The sequence below is a fragment of the Ochlerotatus camptorhynchus genome, unplaced genomic scaffold (assembly GCF_037179485.1).
Source record: "Ochlerotatus camptorhynchus isolate MF236.1 unplaced genomic scaffold, CSIRO-AGI_Acam_v1.1 ptg000274l, whole genome shotgun sequence".
NCBI classification, from domain to species: domain Eukaryota; kingdom Metazoa; phylum Arthropoda; class Insecta; order Diptera; family Culicidae; genus Ochlerotatus; species Ochlerotatus camptorhynchus.
In genome coordinates this window covers 3,370,447-3,396,410 of record NW_027040763.1, presented here as the reverse complement: position 1 = coordinate 3,396,410, position 25,964 = coordinate 3,370,447, and the positions used below count along the sequence as shown (strand labels likewise).

Below are 25,964 nucleotides of genomic sequence, written 5' to 3'. Positions count from 1 at the left end.
TTTTTACATATTCTGCACAAACGATACTTTCCACCCCGCCCCATTCATATAATTCGGAAGGAAATCCTGAGAGGGGTGAATTGAATACACTTTAATACCAAAATGCACAAAACTTAAAAATTAATCAATCACAAAAAATTCAAAATACACCTTTTAAAGTCGGGTAGATGAATCGAAAATACTCAAGTTGACAGTCCCTTGGATTCTCTTCATCATCTTTCTCTTTGAAATAAATACTACAAATTTGATACGCTTTCAAATAAAAAACGGAAAGAGTTAAGATAATTGATGATTGATCAATTAAAAGAACTAAATTTTCACATTTGTTCCGTCCACTAGGGGTCCTACGTCAAGCTTCCGTTCATGCCCCTAGGCACAGACCCTTCTACTTTTTAATGATAAAACGATAAAAAATGTATCTAATGACGGTAACTTTTGCTTTCTTCCCATGTTTATGTAGAGAGAACGGCTTTACTATCGCGTCAAGTGTGTGGAATAACCCACCTTGACGGTACTGTAAAATATAGGTTTTAACCTTCCAGCAACATAAACATGAAACATAATTATTATCAACAAATTTTTTGAATATTTTTAAAATGTTCATTCATCACTAGAAAGAGGAAGAGTTTACCTTGAAATGCAATGCTCATTTTTCGCTGATTTGACGCGACTGCTCTTGGGTTAACCTTGTATCGAAATAAATTTCGATACATATACAGAAGATGTAAGAAACCCACACTTACATTGAGAAGCTATTTGAACAAGCTATTTGTTTTTGGGTGCCGATTTCTCTAATACCTGTAATTTTTCAATCAGAATTCAATCTTCTGAAATGAATAGTCGGACTCGGAGTTTGTACTCGAACTTCGCTCATAAAAGTAATTCCGACTCCGACTCCAACTCCTCGAATCCACAGCCCTCGGAAACCAGTTTTTCTGATAAACGAAGCTATAAATAGGAACATAGTAGGTAAACACGAAATATTCAAACCCATCAAACTCCGTACAATCAAGTTCGCCGAAAAGCCAATAACTCTTAACTTTCAACAGCTCGTCAAGATCAATAAATCTCGAATGGCTTCACTTTGCCCGCCTCAACGTTGCCTTCAGGTTAATTTGATTTCCACGAATTGAGACCGTACACGTGCAAGCGTATCACCATACCGCCACCGTACTGTTCATCAACAGCCAATCATGTGTACAGTGCAATAAATACAAATACACGAACAAAAAATCCCTTCACTATTTGTAACAGCAACACCGCAAGATTATTGGTGCTTGAAACCGGTGCCCGGCACTTCCACCAGTATCAGCATAAACGTGTAATAATTTTTTGATTTACGTTTATTGCTTTGGCAGCGGTGGCGTCCAGTCACCAAATCGAAAACCACAACTCAGCATTCACTTCATTTCAAAATAAAATTATAAACCTAAAAAAACGCAAAAGTCTTGAGCCGCTTTGATCCAATAAAGCCACGCGTTTAATTGCTTCATTCACAGAATCATCGTTCTCTGCTGAGTACGCGACCAGAGGTTCTGGGAAAATCAGCCGAATATGCAAAATTAAATTGAATTCATTCGGTAATTAATGCGACCGATGAGCGCCTCTACACAACCGATTGAAAGTCCCATCAATTACGGTCTAATCCTCGTTTATCCACTTTGCGCCAACATGATTGGGTTAGGAATTAGCGGTACCGTTTTACTATGATAGGGGATGGACCAGTTTCTCGAACCGGATCATCACGGAATCGGTGGGACAAGGGAAATAGAATTAGATTGCATTCATATCCTGTGTGTCTTTATGTGGTCTCTTAATTAAGGCTGGATTGGATGCACCGGTCGGTCGGTCAGTCGGTCGGTTGTTTGAAGTCTTGCCTCTCAGCCAACGATCATCCTCTTTAAACGAGGACAAGGAGAAAACCGAGTTTTAGTGTTTGAGTGTTGCATGCAATTTCATTTTTCAATTGCCAATTTGCGTTTGCAGTACACTGGACTTCCATTAGCGGCTTCTACCACGGTTTTAAAAAAAAACACTAGTAGGAAGAGTAAATGGTCGCGGTGCAGATCAATGGACCTTGTCCGATCAAACAGAATCTATGAGAGTACTAGTCGAACGATAGCTTTGACGCCAATGGATATGGGCTAACTTCCTTCAACATAAGTTGCATGTTAATTACATAGGGGGGATGACGGTTTCGGCTATTATTTACCTATTATCGTCAGGGGGTAAATGACAGTGAATTCGTATTTTATCGGATTTGGAACTAGTTCCAACCCAATCTTGATACCCGATCCAGGTTGCAACTGAATAAGTGTTCATTTCAAAACGATGCTCCAGAATATGATACATCGTCATGCAATAAATTAACACCCAAGGACCCCTGACGATCATTTCCCCTATCGATTGAAAAAAAATCAATTCCGGGCGTTCCTGTCTGTTCCGAGTCTGTCATTGCATGCCAAAAGGTGCCAATAAATCGTCCTATATTTTAGATGCACCCATTTCTATAAACATTGACCATTGCGGATTATGTATTTATTGTTTAAATCCTTTTAAAAATCATACAACCTAGATATTTAAAGAATCCAATAAGTCAACAAGATTTACGATTCCATCATCCGCATACCGCATACCGAATCGACGCATTACCCATCATCCATCATGATGCCGAATGCAGCACCAATTCATCACCGTTAGCGCTTACGGCTGATGACTGTGAGATTTTCTCTAGGTGCTCAGCCGTAGGAAAGATCAATTCGTAAATCACAATTCCATTGAATCCGATGCAAAACGGTGGGCATTAATATTCATTGATTTCGAATTGCTCCCGTCCAGGTGCGGGGCGTGCGTCGTCGTACCATTGCGATGTTGGTTCAATCAAACCCCGGACAACAAAAGGGGGTGGATGGTTGTGGATTTTGAGGAAGCGATGAAAAGGCTTTCAAACACATCAACAACCGACTGACTATGGTGGTGCAGTGAGCCAAGTGCTAATCGCCATATGTACGATCGAAAGACGATGATGACGATGGTGATGCTACCACTAAGATGAGATGGCAATAATGCTGTGCATATATTATGATCAACTGTGGTGATTCTGAGAATGAATTATGACTTTTCCACTCAGCTAGGATCCGTTGAAGTTGAATTGTTGGAATTACTGATAGCGAACGATGACTTTGAAGAATTGATACATGCACTGTTACGGATGGCATACTTGTGGAGGATTTAACGGCAATTTGTGATGATTTACAAGAGATTTCCAGTGCTAGATTGATGAATGTGACAGCCTGCTGCAGATTACTGATGGCTGCTGGTGACTGTTGTCTTGTAATTTATGACGTTTTACACATATATTGCAGGAGGTATTTAGCGTGATGCCATAATGCTATTGGTATGCATTTTCAACTTTAAATTCATTGCAAAACGGAACCATCATCTAGCGTTTGAAAAATATCTCTCTGCAGCAACAATCAACCACCCCCGTCGTCGATCGAAAACGAGTGCTATAAATCAAGATGTCATATTTGCGGGACGTGACACTTCACATATCGTACTCCAACGCTCGTCCGTCTCGGCCAGCTGAGGGAGCGAGCTTTCGGTGCCTGCCTCCGGTTGGCATTTCGATGACATGATTCGTCTCATGTAGCAACGAACGGCTCCCATAATGATGGATTAGGAATTTGACTTCAATGCGCGACACACAGTGAGAGGTGAGGTGAGGTTAGAGAGCGTAAAAGATGGATAGCTACATGGCTCTACGCCAGGCAAAATGGTATAATTTGACGTGCCAACGATTGATTAAGTCGCACCATCATTCTCGTGTGAATCGATCGCACATAAATATTGCTCAAGCAAGTCAGGCTTCACTTGTTGGTTCACAAAGGACAGTGATTTCTTCGGGAAACGGCGTACAGAAAACATGGACGTTTGATTCAGCACAGTAGTACTTAGACGCTGGCCCTTATTCAATCTATGGACAGGAAAGTGGTCCATTTATCTTGTGTGTGTCCAGCAGTAACGATTCAATTAACATATTAATTACAGCCAAAGACTAAGTGCTAAGCCGTGTACTTCTTTGGCAGAAAAACCGTTGCCGGTGCACGTGGGTAACGGACAAATAGTGTCACGATTTCATTGGTCATGCAATCTGAAACTGCGCGGCTACCTGGAATCACTGTTGTGGAGTGCTACCGATCGATTGGATAGATATTAGGATAGTTCAAAATTGCTGCGATTTTGATCCACCAAATCAAGGTCTGATGATTCTCCCAAAATTTGAGTCCATTTGGATGCGAACTCATACTGCACTGGCACATTTAAGTTTATATGGGAATTACTATTGGAATAGTGTACTTTTAGTTCTCAATGCCATAATGATTTACGGAAAAGCATGCTATCTGCTCTTATGTGAAACTTTATCAGCTACAACTTTGCTGAAGACCATTTTTTATTAAACTTCAAGTTAATTGATTATTAATTGATTTCGAAGCCGATAACTACAAGGCAACACTACATCTTGCACTTGTGACATAATAGCTTGAATATTTTGCCCTCTTCATCACGCCTAGCACACCAATGATGCCTGCTAGGCAGTTGATGGAGCATGTCGGAAGATCTTCGTAATCAATTAACGACTAAATATATTGACACTCAATTTAAATACAGTTTCAGCATGATTGTAGCTGGGAAAATTTCACATTGGTAGCGATAGCAAACTTTTCCGTAGATCATTTCAGCAAAATGGCAAGAAGATTGATTGTTGAGCTCTCTTTTTACATCGAAAAAAAATGGGTGAAAATCGCACCTATTGGCATAATTTTTATTTTAGTAAGTCAAAAGCATATAAAAGCATTACCTAAGGACTGTTCATTAAAGTAAGTAGACACCTGTTTCTCAAAGGTTAATATTTATTTTCGAACAAATTCAAAAGTTTACTTTATATAAATGAAAATCAACTTACATATGACCGATTTCACGTGACTTTGAATGTTTACTTCTCATTTCTGAAGAATGCTCGGACTTTAATCTTGATACCGCCCATTAGATTCTGCACAGCTTTCTTCTTAACTTTTCGTTGCGCTGAAGACCAAATTTAATTGAAGCAGTCAACAGAGCTTGCTTCTCTTCCATCTTTCTTAAGATGCCGTTTTATTATTGCCCAGTATCTTTCGATAGGACGCTGTTCAGGGCAGTTTTTTCCTTGTTGAGCATCTCCAACGTAGCATAAGCATAGTGAGCAGATGCCAAATCCGGCCAAGACAATGGAGGATCCGTATGCTTTCGTTAGATGGGTAGAAGCCGTTTTTAGATGCATTCTTTTCTGTAATTTTCACTATTGATTGTGCCCGTTGTGAAATACGAAGAACCCTTCAAGCCACAGGAACAAATGGCTTGCCACACCAAAACCTTTTTCCAAATTTTTCGGTCCGGTTGTATCGCACATCATCAGGCACATCTGTCCTCAGCTCAACGTTGAAAAATTGCGTGTACTGGTATCCCATTTGGCGTACGTCTCGTCGTCCATCAAAATGCACCGGTTCGAGTTTTGAAGGAGAACGTCGTACAAGTTCCGTGACCGTATTTTCGAAGAATCTTTCTGTGAATCCTTCCTTTTAGGTGATTTTTGCTTCTTTTTTTTTCAAGAAGCTCTGATAATATTACGTTTTTTGATATTCTGCACAGTTCCGACGCTAATGTCAATTTTTTTGGCAATTTCATGAACGGAACACGGTTTATGCGATTTCAAAAGGTGTACTGCTGCCAGCTCCTTTTCTGGTCCGATGCCTTTTTTTCGACCAGATTTCTGTAAATCTTCAAGAGAACACGTTTCTCCAAACTTCTTAACAATCTTGAACACTGTAGATTTACTGCACTTCACGCTTTTTGCTCGAAACGACAACTTTTCGGAAAACCATATGTGCAGAATTTATCTGCGAGCTGATAAGCTGATCCGACCAATCGTTCGGAATTTATCACTTTTTTTTATTTTTCAGGTTTGTTGCCAAAAAAACAAATGTTTTTACACACTGAGTGATAATTCACAATTTTTCGTTACGTTTTAACCCTAAACCATTGATAAACAGGTGCCCACTTTCTATAATGAATAGTCCTTACTTGGTATTATTGCTCAAATGTCTTCCCAAATGTGGTCAAACAATGCGTGTGAATAGATTAAATTTTCAATAAAAAAAATTAAATTATTTACCTTTTCTAAAATACAACTATTCAACTAATGGAGGCGAACCAGCCCCAGGCTGAAAGCCTCCCTAATAAAGATAAATTAATTAATTATTCAACTAAGCTTCTGGTTCACCAAATCCGAGTCGCCAGGCATTTCATTTAACTCCTGCCATCAGATTCTATACAGCCACCTCGTCCACTTTGTTCGCCGCAGAATGCCATTTTAAACCGCTTCTCGCTCCCAACAGTTTTTTTTTATCTTTTTCAGGTTCCGCTTAACGATGGCCTAATATTTTTCGATTGGGCGGAGCTCTGGCCACGTTGGTAGCGACTCGGCGTGCGAGTAGTTCGGATTTTCGTGATGCGCCTGCAACATTTGGATGCGTTTGCTCCTCTTGCTTGGACGTCATTTTCATAACTGAATGTCAAAATCAGCGTTGCCAGATTGTTTTAAAGTTTATCGGTATCGAAGGTATTAAAAAATCGGTATTTATCGGTATTTACTATTTAATTAATTTTATATTTTTGCCGTTTTTGAAAGCAAAATTTGTAACAATTGTGACGACTGGGATTCGATGGGGAATTGCTTTGTTGAACGGCTTTCTTAGTCATAAAACACTCTTTAATTTTTTTAATTTAATTTTTAAAATTATCCTTGTCCTCAAATGGTGATCGAAATTGTGACCGAGTAGTTTTGTTTTTTCAATGAAATATCATTAAATGAAACCGAAATGTGGAAAATCAGCCACAACAACGACTAAACGATTGACAATATCGACAAACAACATTTTCCCTTGAAAAAGGCCACAACCCATGGCCGAAATGTCAAGCAGATAACATCGTAGTCGTTGCAGTGTTGCAGTGACTGAGAAAGTCGTTAAACAAAGCAAATTTTTTGCTTTTGAACTATGATCGAAAAATTCCGGAAAAAAAAACTCCGGGGAATGTTTGAATTAGCTTCTGAACGAAGCTGACAAAACATACAGTGAAAGACGAATGAGTTCTAAGAAAAGTTAGAAAAACAGCCGGGAAACTTCCAAGACACGAATTGAGAAACTTGTGGCGAAAATTTAAATAAACTATCGGGAAAAAAATCAGATATCTCATCCAAAGGAAGCCAGAAAAGTTTCGGAAATCGGAAGTAAATTTTTAAAAAGTAGCCATTTTCAGGAAAAGCCAGAAGACGCTCGGAAAACCTTCCAATAGAAGTCGAACAAAAAAAATCTTTAGCTTATGGTCAAACTTCCTGGAGAAGACGAAAGAAACTTCCTAGAGACGCTGGCAGAAACTTCCTAAGGTAGATTGCAAGAAACATCTGAAAAAAGTCAGAAGCCAGAGCGCTTACTGAACAGTCGAAAGAAACAAGTACACTCAGGTCTTTTTTTACACGGGGATACGTACCGTGTAAAAAAAACCGTGTAAAAAAAAAACCTACGAGATTTTGATTTTTCGCATGCTTAAATGTTTTTAAAAAATCGGATTTTGATGCCATTTGTAATTATAGCATGCTATGGTCCATATAGACATATTCTAAAAATTTCTGTATTTACACCAAAAATTGTGATTTTTTTTTTAAGTATGCCATTCGATTACCTATAGCTTGAAACGGATAATGTGATTTGAATCAAGTCGATAGGTTGTATCGTTGTCGAGAAATCGTTAAAAACGTACCGTGTAAATCGTGGAAAACCGTGTAAAAAAAACCGCGTAAAAAAAACCGTGTAAAAAAAGACTTCAGTGTACATAATTCATAAAACATCCCTAAAGACTCCGAAATTTCCTTCAAGTTTTTGGAACAGTCCTGGAATATTATTATTATTATTCCATAATTCCTCAAAATTCCTTAAAATGTCTTGTCATTTTCCTGAAATTAGGGACTGTTACTACCGGAATATCTCTAATCATCTTTGAAGGTCTCTGGACTTTCTTGAATATTACGAAATTTTTTATGGGCTCTCACAAATTTTTCGAATTTATTGTAACATCAGCATTAAAGCTCTCTGATCTTCCGTTTTTTTTTATTTTTAAAAGTTATCGACACTGCTATTCAAAAAGCATAGAACTTCCCATAAAATGTTCTGGCAATGTTCTACTGTTCATGTAACTTCCCATACGTTTCCTATATTTGCATGAGCTCTCAGCACATTGCTGAAGTTTTTGGAAATTGCCTGAGTTTCTCGGAACTGGACTTTTCTGAAATTTCCGGGTTTTCGAATTGTAACAGAAGTTTTTGAAACTGTCTTTAATTTATCGAAACTAACACAAAAATCTGGACTTTTCTGAAGTTTCAGAACTTCTTAAATATTCCTGCAGCTAGTGTGAATACGCAATAAAAATCTGATAGCATCCTTGAAGTTCCGGAAGAGTTGGAAAAAATTGGCGGGAGAAGATGAAAGAATTACTCGAGCGAAGGCTGAAGAAGCTTCCAAGGTAAGATGGAAGAAAATTTCAGGAAAGTTGGATGAAGTTAAAAAATGAATAACAACTTTCGGAAGTTAAATAATGTTTAAAAAATATTTCTCGATTCCCTGAGAATTACCGGAAAGAGCCATCGACTATTTCTCGTTTGATAGGTAGCCAATCAAAAGAAGGAAATGCAAACATTAGTCAAAAGAGTATCAAGCATATGGCATCTTTAGAGATGATTTTTTAGAATTTTGAAGGCTCAAAAAATATGAGGTATTCATAAACATACAAGTCTCTCACAAAAAATTTCTCCGAAATTCGAGCGGGGGCAGGCAATAATAATTTTGATTATATGAAAAAAAAACGGTATAAATCGGTATAAAATCTTCAAAATAGGTATTCTGAGGAACCTTATCTGTATATCGGTATCTAGTTAGGAAATCGGTATAAATACTGATAAATTGGTATATCTGGCAACGCTGGTCAAAATCAAAATAGATGCATCATTCTGCATGCCCACACCTACAAAATGAGGGGTGTTCAGGTTTTGTAAATGCTCGATTAAAAGAAATGCGTCAAGTTTAAGTCGACCAAATTTTGATCTATTCTAGAATACGTATAAATCTCTGGATTTCTGACTCTTCATTTCACATTTATCTCTTTGAATATGACTGCATTAAATATACAAATTTCTTGTAAGGGTTACAGCGTTAGCCATAATATGTCTGATATATCTTCTAAAAAAGATCAATAAATTTCCAAATGATCGACTCCAACTCTGACTCCAAAATTCAGAGTTGGAGTCGATCAATTTTCATCCGACTCCACAACCCTGCTTTTGGGCTGTATAGCTGCAACCAGGTCATATGTACTTCGCCAGAAAATTCGAATTTTAATCCACCTAGTAAAATCATACTGTAAGGACATACAGACCATACAGTGCATAGCTACTAGAGATGGCCAAACATTTCTTACCACTAAACGGTTACGAGTGAACTGAACCACTGAAAAGAACAATGTTCATTCGTTCTTTTACTTTACTTCACTTTTCTCATAAGTGCAAATGTGTAACTGTCCGTTGAATGCTCTAAGTGAGACGTTGCAAACACAGTGGCTTTTGAGCCACTCTCGCATTCGAGAGACCACTAGTCGTTTCTTTTAAGTTTGCCCGACTGAGCTTTTTTTTAAACATGAGCGACGTTCTCAAAGGGGAATTTCTGAACGGTACTGGATTCTGAACGCAGCCAAACTGTAACTAATAATTTGACCGATCAAGATTAGGGAATAAAGCATTGTGGATGTGTGCTAAGTGAACTCTGCATCAAAACAAGGTGAAACGTAACGTAAGGGTATACCTGGATGGACTTTAATTATCACAGGGCTATGGTTTTGGCAAATGAAGATAAAAGTAACGGATAGTTGAATTCATTTATGTATTATTCTTTTTTCGTAAATTCATTGGATGTAAGTGTTGTAGTGTGTTTACATGGCCATGATCCACATGCCTGCGCAGGATATTCTGTTGCTCCGGTGACTAACTCTACCGAATCGTCTCTAAGACGGAGGCAAACTCTGTTTCTACTACACAGCCACCACGGGACGAAATGAAACAGCCTCGTCGAGAGTCGCACAGCAGGTCGGATAGGCCACTTTTCCTGTTTAACTACCAATGTAAGGCGGGCCTGCACTTCACGGGTCGGGACGTGACGTAAGATGGCCGTCTATTGTTTGGATAGAGCTTTAAGCCCGTATAAAAAGCGTCCGTTGGACGCTGTGGTCCAACAAAAATACCAAATTAGATTTACAATTTACAATTACCTTGAGGTTTCGTCGAAGAAAATAACTTTTGTTAAAACACATGAACTTGCTTTTAATCAATTACTTTGAGCACTTCTATTTAAAATTTACTCTCAGTAGTTTAAGTAATACAAACACACCTTAATAACGGAATAAAATAAATGAAAACGCACTGAGACTAACTTCCACTCTATGATGCCGACAAAAATGGAATGGACGATTAAACAAAAATATTTAGCTGACCCCTCAAATTTCATTAGTCATGCTCAGTAACATGCTCAGGTGAAATCTGTCAAGGGAAAACTTATCGCTACTTTTGAAAGCCCTCTAACATTTCTATTAAATACCAAAAAGAATCATCGAATTATTCCATTAATTCAAATTTGCATTGGAAACACGCCTCTTTAGATTTTTAAAATTGACAAAAAATATAGCAATTTCAAAAATATATATTGTCATTTTTTTGGCCTTTCATTTGAAAAGTAATCTAAACAATTGATTTTAAGTGTTTACTGCAGAAAATCAAGAAAAATACTCGGAAAAAATGATATTCAACGGGAAACGTTACAAATGGTCACTCTTCAGTTCAAAGTGGAGTTTTTTCTTTGTCTGGTGAAAAGCTACTTCCTGTGGTTCTGGATGAAGGGTTGGATGGTCATGGATAAAGTGGTCACTGCACGCTTTAATTTTTGTTTTGGTTTTGTATACGATTTTGACAGTTACTGGGCTTATTTTTTTTTACAAATCTATATGGAGAGAATTCATTCGTGTTCATTCCGTGCAGTAACCTATAGATCACCGCTTTGCTACGCTTCACTATACCGTCCCTAAGAGCACGCTGGACAAACAAGACAGGCCATAAAACATTCGTAGAGCGGAAAGAACGGTTTCCATGAGATATGATTGAAAAGAGCAGGGGCAGAGCGATTACGCAATACAACCAAAGAGGCGCGACATGTATTACAGATCATTTGCTCCTGCATCCAATCCAGATCGAGAGCGAAAATGTAAAAAATATGATATAGGTACCTGAGAAGTGTTCTCGCCGTTGTTCGTTGGATTTCGTTCATTCAATTGTGGATCTCTTACTAGTAGTTACTAGTTCTATACCGTACTAGGTCCCTATGAAGTTTTCATTCGCCAGACCTGTTCATTCCTTTAGTTGTATTCGTTCATTCAGAAGAACTAGCTATTTAGAACCGTTCGTGAAGGGATTGACCATCTCTAATAGCTGTCACGCTTAGATCTCTTGTTACAATATTAGGTAGAAACAGCGAATCCAAACACATAAAGCAACCATCGATACAGACAAAACGCTTGCTACGACTACCACGACAAACACAGCTCGATCGGAGTGCTAGAATGATAATGATATATTGCTTGCCTGCTCTGTTGCAATATACACGGATGAGGACATAGCTTGATCTGAATCGAGAAAAGGCATAACAAAAAAATTCCAATTAACACACGTGTATCATCTTCGGCTTTACTTCGTGAAACAGCTTATCAACAATTTACTCGTTTCCTTCTACCACCCCGAATGAGCTGAGTCGCACGGGCTGCTTGTCATGAAAAGGAAGGAAGAAGATTATATCATTATTGCTTTCCACTTCTGACATAGCATTATCATTTGGTTCGTTGATCGCTTGTCATTTTGTCATTTGGAGATATTTTTGATTCCTTGGGTTGCAACAAGTTGCAAAATGTTGATTTATTCAGCACGAGTTGGCAAGCCTCGTTGGATTAATACAACGAGTGCAGAAAAAAAATATAATTTTGCAATGAGTTTCATACAACATTTTTACACTCAAAAGTGTGTCGTTATTTGTGTTCTAAAGTGTGCCGAAAAATATCACTTTGCGGTATAGTTTGACAAAAAAGCTATTTATGCAACAAGTTGCTCGGCAAGCCACGTTAGATAAACTACGACGAGTGCTGGAAAAAAAAATCTATTTTTGCACTCAAAAGAGTGTCGAAAAGTATACAGCACTAAGTACTGAAAAGTGATACTTTGCAACACTGTTATTTTACTTAGGAAAATTAGACCATTCTGTTATTCAAAACCGTGTCGAAAAGTGACACTATTTAGCACTGAGTCCCAATAACAATATTATCATCTACAACAACAACATTACTCGTGCTTTCCCAATTACATAAACATCCATTTCAAGTGCATCTTATGCCAATAATTGCATACAAGAGATACTTTTATTACCTCGTCCGTAATTGAAACCTTGTGCATCAGTATGCTGATGCAACTGCAATCGATGCACAAAAATCCTCGGGAAAATGTAAGCACTGACAGGCTCGTTACGAATCGATATTAATGAGTTTAATATCACATCTACCCGATCTTTTCGACAGCTCCAGAAAAAAAAATAAGAACTGCACTGCTTGGCCGGACCACACACATCGTGCATCGCCTTGCCAGTTTTCGCTTTTTGTAGGGGGAGGCAACTCGAATCCGCACATTCAGCACATGATCGTGAATTCAAAGCAACAAGATAGTGGGCAAAATTGCAGGTTCAAATTGGACTGTGTACGCCTTTTCCGGCTTCGGTGTCCAAATTAACGAGTCCTTGTGGCCTTCGGTTCCACTCGCGCACACCGGGCTCGGAGGTTAGGCTTTAGCGGTGCCATTCCGGTGAATCACTGATAAAAATGTCGTTCAGTGTCTCTAAGTATGCATCTTTATGCCAACCAGTGGAAGATGGATTCGAGTGTGGACACGTCGAACTGTTCCACGAGTAAAGAGGTAACGATTCGGAATCCATTGTATGCCATATTCCAATAATTTTGAAGACATTATCTGCTGCACAAATGATGAATCTCAGGTGTGGCTTTAAGACCTTTGAAGAAAAAAAAAATGCCAAGACTCTCATGGAATCATCGCACCTGTTTTCAGTTGTTCGTGGATCCATTTTTGGAAGAGGTCAGTTGCTTCTCGGACAGACCCCAGTGAATTCCAATACCGATGACTAAGGTGTGCGCCACATTTCACCTAATAGGGGTGTTGTCTGTGCTTGGATGTGATAAGATCTCCACTAGCTGCGGCTTCAGGGTCCTTCAACATATATCAATAAAATTCAAATCAATCAAAATCAGCTTGGATCGGCTGGGCTCTGCTTTTGCACGATCATTCATGAATAATTTATTTTCGGAATGCTATTCGTGCCGGTCGGTCAGTCGGTCGATCGGTGGACGGTGGAGATTTGCAGTGATAATCGAATATATAATTTTTCTACAAATGTGTGGTGGTTATTTGGCAGAAAATGACCTCCTGATCTCCGATCACCGATGGGCGGGTCGAAAGGCGAAACGAGCGCGCGCCCAAAAGTGTGCAGACGTCTAAATTAGTGTTTCCGCTTAAACAATGAGATATTAACGAGAAGTATTAGGCTGCCGAAGAATTGCTGAAACGCGATCAGGGGCGATGATGCTTGATAATCTTAATTGAGCTCAATGAGGTGGCACATATTTCATTGGGGCTACAACTATTCTATAGATCATGTGAACGGCTTATATGATTTTACCAAAATGAAATGAGAGGAATCGATCCTAAATGTTCAGTATTGATTAAAGCACCTAGAGTTAGCATTCCATCATGTATCCTGTAACTTATGATATGGACTACCTTAACAACCGTGCATAAAACTTCAAGAACCAAGATTCCAATTGCTCTCTCTAAACACGCGTTATTTCTTTGCTTGGCTCACTGCTGTTCACTTCGTTCGATTGATTCAGACATCTTGGAACAATGCCCTATAGAAATGATAATCATCAAGCCAAATTCAATAAAAAAAAAACAAATAGAAGAAAATCCTTATAACAAACATGCAAATCAGCTTTAAATCTGACTGCCCGTGCTCCCCATGAGGCCAATTTGAAAAATGACCGAATGCTGCCCTATTGCTACTGCTTTTGCTGCAGTCCAAATACCTGGCCAAACATTTCAATCATATTCTCCCTGGGCCCACGCTCCCGAATCGGCCACAAAAGCCACGCACCTTCCAGTTTGCAACAGCAGCCGCCGAAGTTCGCGATGATTGATATAATCATGTAAATTTCGCCAGTTAAAAGTAAACTACAGTGAACCATCGTCGCACAGTCGTCGTGTAGCGCCCGGAGGAATCATTCCGAAATCGGGCGCTGATCTTAACGAGGTCGCTCCCTCACCCGTTGCGTGCGTGTCGCTTGTTGTTGGCATATGGAAATTTGCATTCCAATATTTCTCCACCGCTGGCTGCGAAGCAGCGGTGGTGTCTCAAGTCGCGCCCCTTTTCCTGTAGAAGCCACATTTGGCCATGGCCAAGGCACTTTTCCTACACATATGTCTACATGTATGCCGATCCTTATCGGACTTGATTTGCTCACTTTAATTGAATTGGTTCTCGCTGCTCCGATCGGCCAAGGATGAAATTTGAAGGTATGTCACCGATCGACGGATGGACGAATCCGTTGATAATTGAATTCACTGGTTTGACCTGAAAATCGATGTTGCATATAAATTAATTGGACCATTTAGTCACGATAATGGAGCTTCGTTAATACCCAGCCCCACCGCCGCTGGGCTCTTCGTGATGGTCACCATCAGAAAAATTGATGCACTGCTGCCGCCGTCAAAGGATCTTCCACGAAGGACCATCATCGCCAGGGAAGAGTGATTTGATTTTGGCTGGGCGATAAGAGCTTCGATGTAAAAGGAAAAACGCTCACCGGTACACGACATTTAACAAACTGTTTTCAATTATGGCTTCCTTCGGGCGTTTCGACGCATATAAGCGAAAAGATCCGACCGTAGATTACCGTCCCACTACCAACCACCGCACGACCTCCACACGCTGAAAGCTTCGAGAAAATATAAAAACAACAGTAATTAATCTTAATATTCCGAAATCTGACAGACGATCTTTCATTGCGCGCCGTGACTTTTTACGGCATCCAACCTGTGCGCCCGGATCGCCGCGGTCGTAATTACCAGCGCAACCTGACCGAGAATCTCCGCGCAGTGATACAGTTTTCCGTGACTGGGCCATGTAATCGGTCAATCAGGTCCCTGGTAGGATGTCGGTTCACGGCTCGGCCGATGAGGGAGTGTTGAAAAATGTTCCTCTTCTGCGATATTTTTCACGGAGTCATATCAAGTCAACTGGGGCTGCCGGTTTTTGTTGTATGATCATCGATCTGCTGAGGCAACGAAACAAAAAAATAGGGGAGAGAATGGGAGAATATTAAATATTGATCGATGTCAGGTGCGCAGCACGAAATGACGCTCATTTGGTGCAGTTTGCGATCGCGTTTTGCGTGAAAAATAACATGTTTGGTAATTGGATTTTTACGAGCCAAACGAAAAGATGGAAGACAATTTGCTTTTGTCGCTTTGGTTTCTGGTTGTACTTGGATTCTTGCATATCATTTTTTGGACGGAAATCTATTTGAAATCCTGTGGTATAGGGTAATGGAAGTATGTTGGCCCGGTATCAAATGTTGGCCCAACTGTCTGTATATTTCACATTTTATCACATAACATAGGTAAAATGTTAGAATATAGTGAAAGTTACATAAAAATTATAACACTACAAAGCTTCTTCCATTTTAGTTTTCAGTCCAATGTTTCATTTAGCGATAGTATTTATACAGAAAATATACTCACGCATTTTCACACTTTTTATGAATTGGCCCAAAATCAGGCAAAATTGAACCCAGTGTTTTCATTCCACAACCAATTTTTACTACCCGTGAAACGGGAAATTGAAATCGGCATTTCCCTGGATTGGGGTATTTTTTCAAATCATATACATATGTATCATTTAATTATGATTTAATTTAACGCTCAAATTGGGGCCACCTTTATCTTAGTCGGTAAAGGCCATGCTGGAGGCGGAAAGGTTTGAATCCCCTTGAAAGCAGGCGTAAACTACTAGTTGGGACGTAACAGCCAAAGAATAATAACGCTTAAATATATTTATCGATAACTTTTTCAAAGGGACGTATCAGCTTTTGTAAACAATGCATTTGATTGTCGATTTGGCGTAACTGGTAGCTCGCACACGCTTATTAACACCACTAGCAGGTAGGGGAAAATTTCCCCTATCTGATGGTAGTGTTAGCATGCGTGGGCGAGCTACCAGTTACGCCAAATCGAAGATCAAATGCATTGTTTACAAAAACTGATACGTCCCTTTGAAAAGTAATCGAGATTTACTTACTTCGAGATCAAACCATCCATGTTTAATGTACACGTATGTAATTATGATCTAACCTCCAAATAAAGTTAAATAAGGGAAATGTCGGCTTTGGTAATACCTTAACATATTATCGTCAGGGGGTAAATCGAGTTCTAGAGCGCTCACATCTGGCCAATAGATGCTCTGAAACACAATGTATCCACATGCCAAAATTGACCTCTCAAGGATGTTGTTTACCCCTTGACGATAATAGGTTAAGATATTGCCGAAGTTGGCATTTCTGGATCATTGTGCTCATATTTGAAGGCTCTTCAATAGCAATTGTGAAGGAATGTTCTCGTATAGCTGATTCAAGTTCCTCCTGTATAGTTAACGTTGTGGTCATCATCTTTTCTGAAAGCAAATCGATACTAAAGTTTGCAGTTCTATCATAATGAAAACTCGTTTTGATTTCAATTGTCGTGACATAAGTCTCATATCATATTTTGCTTTCATTATGCAATCAAGGCTTTTTAAATGAAAGCAACTCAATTGCCTATCTTATATCATGCACATAAAATTAATTTATTTTAATGAATTTCTACAATAATTTCGATGGAAATATTCATAGGTTTCAGTGAAGATCTCTAAAGAATTCGCTTTGAATCAACCTGCAATTTGCGCATATTTCTGGTCAAAATTTCTCAAGAGAAATCTTAAAATGGTCGAGTCGATTTTATGGGTCCCTCTCCGAATTCTTTGAAACTTCGCCTAATTGACGAGAAACCAACTCAAAACAAGAATCAGTGGACATCGAAGCAATATAAACCAATACACAAACTAATCCAAAACAACCACACGAACACAGATGAAGAGATACATAACCTAAAGGAAAAAAACAGCCATGATCAAGCACATCATCGAAGAATCCCATATGTTCAACCTAACACAACCAAAAATTCTGGACAAAACAAACAAAATATCAACATTACCAATATTAGAAATGTGTCACATAGCACAAACATCTAACACAGTCAACCACCGTACAGATGTACAAGGACTTAACAGCACATATGCAGGTCTGTTACACACAATCAAAAAGTCAACAACACGCAGAAGAAACACAACTGAGTTACTATCAGATCAGACACTTCAATATCAATTGGCTCACAATGATGATCATGACCCACCGTAAATAAAAAATGACGGTGACACCCCCCCCCCCCCCCCTTTTGTTAATGGTCCCACCATCTTATTTAAAACAAACGTTGCAGTGCTGTGCAAAAGATCACTTTAAAAATTTCCTAAAAATTAACAGTAAGTACAGTATGATCAACGAACAAAATACCATTTCAACACACCGATTATTTATCCAAATTAAATTAGACAGGTCATGAAAAATCTACATTTACGCTGTCCTCGATTCGTAAAAGTTTGTAACGGGAAACGATAGACATTAGTGAGTTAATTATTTGTGTAATTATGTTTAATTTATATGTTATATATGTGCAATACATTTTCTAGCAACCCTTGAGAAAGACCACAACCAAACGGTCGAAACGTCGGGAACGTAAAAATAATCGTTTCTACTAAAAGACTGAGAAAGCCACCCCATAAAGTGATGTTAGGAATAACGGTCATTTGAATTTTAACCGAGTTTTTCAGTAATTCTAAAACCCAGTAAAAAATACTGACTCCTGTAAAAAAAATCTAAGTGTGTACAATTGTGTTCTAATTTTTAATCAATCTTGGTAACACTCGCCTAATTTTATGATTCTTTCCTGCGAAAAATTCCTCTCCCTTAGTAAATATACCCTTCAGAATAGCCATGAAAATAAATTGTAAATGTTCTCAGTTCTATCTTCGATTTTTTCTCCCATAAAACAATAAAGCGGAATTTTCTTTTGAATTTATAATCAGATTGTGGCGATCTTGTCAGGATACCACTGCAGATTATTTCAGAAATCGGAATTATTGTTACAATAATCTTGGAATTCAAATAAGAATTCTTATAGAATAAGCTGTGAATTTCAGAAATTTTATTCAAAACTATTAGTATTGAGCATGTAGATCAACTACCAACTAAGCTATTAAACACGGTGATGAAGCACTGGCTAGTGCACTGCACTGGGTAATTGCCAAGATTTGGTAGGAGGAGATATTACCGGAAGAGTGAATGAAAGATGTCTTATGCCCAATCTACAAAAAAGGCGACAAGTTGGATTGCTGCAACTACCGCGCGATCACACTGCTGAGCACCGCCTACAAGGTACCTACTCTCCCAAATTCTATGCCGCCGCCTGTCACCATTTGCAATAGAGTTCGTGGGGCAATACCAGGCGGGATTCATGGGTGCCCGCGCTACCACGGACCAAATTTTCGCGATTCGGCAAGTTCTGCAGAAATGCCGCTAATACAACGTACCCACACATCATTTGTTCATCGATTTCAAATCCTCATACGACACAATCGATCGAGATCAGCTATGGCAGATTATGCACGAGTACGGATTTCCGGATAAACTGACGCGATTGGTCATGGCGACAATGCATCGAGTGATGTGCGTTGTTCGAGTATCGGGGACACTCTCGAGTCCCTTTGAATCTCGAAGGGGGTTACGGTAAGGTGATGGACTTTCGTGTCTGCTATTCAACATTGCGTTAGAAGGTGTGATCAGAAGAGCTGGGATAGACACGAGTAGCACGATCTTCAGGAAGTCCATCCAGCTTCTTGTCTTCGCCGATGACATTGACATCATGGCACAGAACTTTGAGATGATGGTGGAAACGTACATCAGACTGAATGCTGAAGCCAGGCGGATTTGACTTGCCATCAACGCATCAAAGACAAAATACATGAAAGGAAGAGGTTCTAGGGAAGACAATGTTACCCTTCCACCCCGAGTTCAGATTGACGGTGACGAAATCGAGGTGGTCGATGAGTTCGTGTATTTGGGCTCACTGGTGACCGCCGAAAATTATACCAGCAGAGAAATTCAAAGACGCATTATGGCAGGGAATCGTGCCTACTTTGGACTCCGGAGGACGCTCCGGTCGAATAAAATTCGCCGCCGCACGAAGTTGACTGTCTACAAGACGCTGATTACCCAACAAACAATTTTAGCTGCAATTCAGCTTATACAGCCAAAAACTACCTGCCTAAGGCACATTTTGGCTGTATAAGCTAGTCTGCAGCTAAAATTGTTAGTTGGGTAGACCGGTGGTCCTCTACGGCCACGAGACCTGGACTATGCCCGTGGAGGACCAACGCGCCCTTGGTGTTTTCGAACGGAAGGTTTTGCGTACCATCTACGGTGGAGTGCAGATGGATGACGGAACGTGGAGGAGACGAATGAACCACGAATTGCACCAGCTGCTGGGAGAACCTTCCATCGTCCACATTGCAAAAATTGGGTGACTACGGTGGGCTGGGCACGTCGTAAGAATGCCGCACGACGACCCAGTGAAAATGGTTCTAGAAAGCGACCCAACAGGAACAAGAAGAAGAAGCGCGCAGCGGGCAAGGTGGATCGTTCAAGTAGAAGGCGACCTGCAGCTGGAGAAGTGTGGCCATGGATCGAGTAGAGTGGGGACGACTTTTTCGGACAGCAGAGGACAACAAGGCCTTAGCCTGATTGGTAAGGTAAGTAAGTATTGAGCATATTAGTTCGATTCCCACGAGCAATTTACAGTACTCGATGCTGAACAATAAACCTGAAGTGGTGGAATAACGCTTCAAGTCACCGAACTGAAGGACATGCTAAAAGTGTCCGGTTACAACACCCAATAACTGACATATAGTGTATCTCAAAATTGAGCGTACAGCTGTCCGTACATTTCAGAAAAACAGCTGTACGAGCACAACTTAAAAAAGATTGATTTCTAAATTTTTGGCTGCTGGCTCATCAACCATTTATTGATTATCGGTATAGTATTGGGCTTATTTGGATGAGTGTGTAAGAAGTTAAAACAATTTTAGAAAAAAACTAGATTTCCTAAAAACATATTTTCTTGAAATACCATGAGCCACACATATTGAAATTTTGTTAAGCTGTAGTCATATTAAAGATCTTTAAATGCCGATAATTTTAATAAAATCCGCCTACTATGAAAAAAAAGTTGAAAATCGACCGTTTTACTGAAATTACTCAAACTTCATACATACTCTGTCAATAATGTCCAAAGCTATACTGATAAATCAATAAATAGTTGTTCAACCACTAGCCACGATTTCAAAAATCTATCTACTCACAGTCTTTCGAAAAATTCTCCATTCAGGTGTACGCTCAATTTGAAGATGCACTGTAAGTTACTCTATATTTTCTCAGCCTTTTAAAAAATCGATATGGAGTGAAATTGATTAACCCTTAAAATATCCACCCGGTGGCTTCTAGTGAATGTTCCCTGATTCCGAATCGGACAAACCGTGCTATAGGAATCTTGACTGTAAATGAAAACATTAAATCATTGATTTGTTTTAATTTTCAAGATTTTGGTTATCAACAAACACCAAGACCCTGGATACCGAAATGATTCACATAGCGGTCACTTATCGAATTCAAAACAATTGTTAGTTTTCACAAGGCATTCATTTCATGAACAAAATACAGTGTTAGACATTCGTTAGCCGACTCCAATTTTTTCTTCGTATTTCGGAAGTAAAACACAAAGTATTTTTTTTTTTACTTGTAGGATATTTCTTTTTTTTATTTTCTACAAAATCATCATTAAAACTTAACATTCGTTCACGTTTGGATAACAAGATAGAAATAATATTGGAAAATAGGATGACATTCGTTTAAGTGGTTAAATTTTAATGTTAAAATGACTTATAAAAGCAAATTTCGAATATGGTATGGCCGCTCTCGTTTTGGATAACTTCAAAAATACGGTTTAGTATTGAATCATATAGCTTTCGCAGTGTTGCCATGTCGATTTTGGCCCAACACTCTTGAATTACTGTTTTAAGACTGGAAATGCAGTCAAACTGACGTCCGTTTGTATAAACCATTGCAGCCTAGATTCCCCAGAGGTTTTCTATGGGATTTCAATCAGAACTGCAAGCTGGCCAGTTCAGCGGCGGAATGTTTTTCTGAACAAACCAAGACTTGGATTACTTGAAGACGTGAATAGATGCATTGTCCTGCTAAAACACATTTTCCTAGAGCTCCAGGTACATTTCAGAATTCATCCGGGTTGAGATGAAACAAATCGGGAGCTTTGCATGATAGAAGAAGGCATCCCACCATAAAATTTCCACCCCCAAAGTTTAACTTCGATCTCACGACATTGGTTTGATTCAAATCATGCCAGTAGCAACTGTGTGCAAAAATGTGATATTGTTTACGAAAAAAAAACTATTTCTTTTGCACCTCGGCTAAACGAATGTCTAGGGTCAAAACGTTGTTTGAATGTTTACATCCGCTGCTACCGGTTCGGTGTGTGTGTGCGTGCGACTCGTTTTTTTTTTCTCATGAAAGTGGTTCAAATACACTACCACCAACCGGTCGAAACTAACGATTTAACTTGGCTCACTACTTGACTAGCCTATTGGTCCCAAGCGAATCAAGAAACGTACCCAATTCTAGTCGAAATTCTAGTACTGCACTATGTTTGTTTTGATTCGCTATGAAAGTTTGACAGATAAAATAAGGTGTTCGTGGATTTTTCTATGTTTCGAGGGGTGCATCGATTAGCTTGGGACCGAAGAGATTACCAGAGCTGAGCCAAAAAGTTGAGCACGTTTCTTCAGAACCTTCTAGGCTTAGAGTTACCTCTATGCTACCACTACGACTAAAAATATCCCAATTGAAAACATGTTAAGATTTTTTTCTCAGCCATTCTTAAAAATTATAGCACTCGGCTAAACGAATGTCTATCAGTGTACTTAGATATAGGCTGGGGTGCAGGCTTGCATTAAAAAAATCCTAGCTACGCTACTGTATTCATAGCAGTATGGATAATTGATAAGCATGAAACTATTAAGTTTGTTGATTTATTTATTTTGATATATATTGGAACATTTAGATATAACAGAAAGACATAATGACTTGAATAGGACCAGACTTTCATATGCGACTGATTTACCATAAAGCTACCTGCATTTGTTATCGAGTATGCTATTCGCAATTGAATTAAATTATTGTCAGTTAACTGCTACTCACACCTAATAGTTTGTAACACACCATGCAAAAGTTAAATTAATTTAAAAAAATCATTCATGCGTAGTTGTCAAGACGACAATAATCCTTCTTCCAGATGTGTTTTAAAATGAAGTTAATTTTTCGACAATAAATCACATGCACCGCTCAACGGTCTTGGTTAAAATGATCCCATCATTTCATCCCCATCTCGGTGCCAACGCTGCCGTTGTCGGTACCCGTATGCGACGTAAAGATTAATTGGTAAAGATCGTCGAGTGGATCGATCTTCACTCTGACCTCTGACTATGTGCCATAACTCCGCTTCTTTTTTGCCCTGAGATTATGCCTTGGCTTGACTTCTGCTCGGAATCTTTATTTACCAACTGCTTGGTGCCCGGTCGACATTGTTTGAAAAATCAACCCGATAGCTCGCGTAGATCACACCGAAATCCATCAACCCTCCTCCGGTCGGCCAAACGTGGGTCGCGAAAACGAAAGACTGCAAAACAAAAATATGGCTGCAAAAACGAAGTGATGGATAATGTTAATGGGAAAATTGATGGGCTGCCATTTAGCGAGCGAGAGCGAGGCGAGGAAATGAGACTGCGAAAATCTGCCCGCCCTCTAATGGCAGTTAATTTGCGACTGTCGTCGTCTTCGTGCGGCATCGCGTGGGAACCGGTCGGTCCTCGAACGGGGATCCTTTCCTTCAAGTTTAGACCAAACGAAACCAAATCGAACTCGAATTAAAACGTGATTAAAATGTGCTGGTGGCAATTAGGCATACCGGACAATAAAAATTCCATATCGCGGTTGGAATTCTGCCAGGTCGATTCTCTTGTCCGCGAGGAGCGCAAAAACAAACAATTGTATCCTTTCATAATTGTTCGCTTTTGAAGACCACTTTTGGAAGCCGCCACCGGCGTTGAAGAATGTCAGTTCACGATCTGGTTTGCTCACCCGGTTGGATGCCTATGGCATTTGAGCTCGACAACCAGACCAGCAGATTGTGAGTTGCCGCAAAAATAAGCCAACTCATGCCCAAATATTAAGACAATACGGTGCAATTATGTCGAGGCTTTGAGTGCCGGGCAGGACGATTATAGAGGAATGTTTAGCGATCGCAACCCCGTTTTATACAACAACTTATTTCGGCGAGGATCGGCAAACGTGTGTTGCAAAATGAATTCCTGGCAGCAGCGGGTCAAGGCAGCAGGAAGTTGCACCTGAGTGCGAAAATGATGGTACAGTTTAATGTGCACAGGTAGAGCCCGGAAAGACCGCAAACTTGAAGCGACCGGCCGCATAGCACAACATCTTGTGGGAGTGGTTGGTTGGGTTCACGTTATACATCTCCCCCCATCTTCAGAGGTTTTTAATTTTTTACATGTTTGGTATATTCCACAGAAATGTTTTAACTGTAAAATTACGAAATTGAAGTACATATATGCAGTTCAACGCCAAATGACAAACCAATTAGGGGCTGATTCGAAAAAAACTGTCACTCATAAAAATGGTCATAACGATTGAATGCTTGCATGATTTTTTGAATCAGTATATTCCAGCTATACTACAAATATAACCTTCAACTTAGCATACTTTAATTCAAATCTCTCTTCCTTTACCTTTAATGACGCCACATTTGTCACGAAAATTAACCTCAGTTTGCACGCAATTTTTAGTAACAGCACTTTTGGCGTCATGGCGATACATCTAAGCTCTGATATTAAGAGGTTTTTCCACGCATGATTCCATTTTGCCTTTATAATGATGTGAAAAATAAATGTTTCATTCTTTCGAAGAGATTTTAGTTTCTAAAAGATAACACACGAATTTATAGAAATTTATGACGACCATGGCTGCTTGAAATCGAAAACAAATTTAATTTCCTACTATCAATACAAGTTTATAAATTTACACACTTTAAAACAAAAATACTTGAGCGTATACCCATATTATCCATTGAGAATTGCAAATTTGTGAAATCAGTGACAGTTATTCTGAATCACCTTGTATACACCGTGGACAGTTTTTGAGAGGTTTTGGAACCCCGGCGAGGTCAATCATATTATTTTAAAACTTTGTATAGACTCAGGGCCAGATTTAAGGGGAGGGGGCAATGAGGACAATTGCCTAAGAAGATTGATATTGAAAAATTGACGTCTCCATTGATGCTAAATGTAGGCATCAAAGCTTTATGGTCGTTTACAATTATTTTTACAGATGGGTCATTCCAGCTCAAGTAGGTACACCACCTGTGGTCGATGTCACCGATTTTAACCAAACTTGGCCAAAACGCTTATTTCGGCATTCTGAACAAACGCCTTTTTTTGATTTAGCTCTGAAGTGCCTAGATCCCTCTCGGCTATAACCCTGCATTTTCGAGATTATCGAGATATCTTTCAGAAGAGTTTACTCCACAACCAAATAAGCTATTCGTGATATTAGAACGTCAATTTGAAGGTTTTTTAATGAAAATTATTATAGGTGTACCCACATTTAGTTTTTGTTATAGTAACTACAGTAAACAGGCTGATTACCAGCAGGTATTCATGTTGTCACCATGGGTGGATTTTTTTTTTTAATATTTTGGGCCAGATGTGTGAGTGGTAGTTTTGAGCATTTCTGGTGGAAAATTGAAATTCAATTGATTGACACTTAGTTCAATGAAAAATGTCACTTTCAAATTAAAGACAACAATCGTTCAAACCCTTTGATTCGTCGGTTTGAAAATTGATATTGAATGCTATTGATCGTCAATTAAATTAAATTGAAAATTATACAGAAACATTAAAAAATTCAGCAGCGCTGTGTGCGTAGTGGTAAGCGTGAATGCCTCTCATCCCAAAGAGCTGGGTTCAATCCCAGTCGGCGCCGCCGGGTTTTTCTGAGGCATAAAATATCTCATCATGCTTTCCTTCGGAAGGGAAGTAAAGCCTTTAGTTCCCGGTTCATGAGTTGATAGGTAGGGTCCAGGTGTGGGAGCTGCCTTCCTGGCGTCGGTAGCATTGGTAGATCGACGGAAAACAAATCAAGGAAAAAATCTAAAATTTTGTAAAAAGAACCTCGGCAAAGCTACCATTGCAGTCTTTTAATGAAAAACTATCAAGATTTCTCTTGATATATAATCAACCAACTAAGTTGCCCCCAAATCACAGTAGTTAATTTTGTTTACGTAGAACTACGTCTTTGTCGACTATACCGGGATTTAAATCAAAAAATATGTGTAGTGAAATAGTGTAAGGTTTTGAACGTTTGTAACCTTT

The 25,964-nt window shown here is 39.2% G+C and overlaps 1 protein-coding gene and 1 long non-coding RNA gene across 2 annotated transcripts in view; both read left to right on the top strand.

Annotated features, from left to right (window-relative positions):
- LOC135705716 (chitinase-like protein Idgf4) overlaps window positions 1-25,964 on the top strand; it is a 300,438-nt gene that overhangs the window by 227,195 nt on the left and 47,279 nt on the right. The window lies entirely within an intron of this gene.
- Window positions 17,820-18,132, top strand: LOC135705844 (uncharacterized). Its single transcript, XR_010517878.1, has 3 exons — window positions 17,820-17,873; window positions 17,943-18,015; window positions 18,081-18,132. It is a non-coding gene; the product is annotated as an uncharacterized LOC135705844 (long non-coding RNA).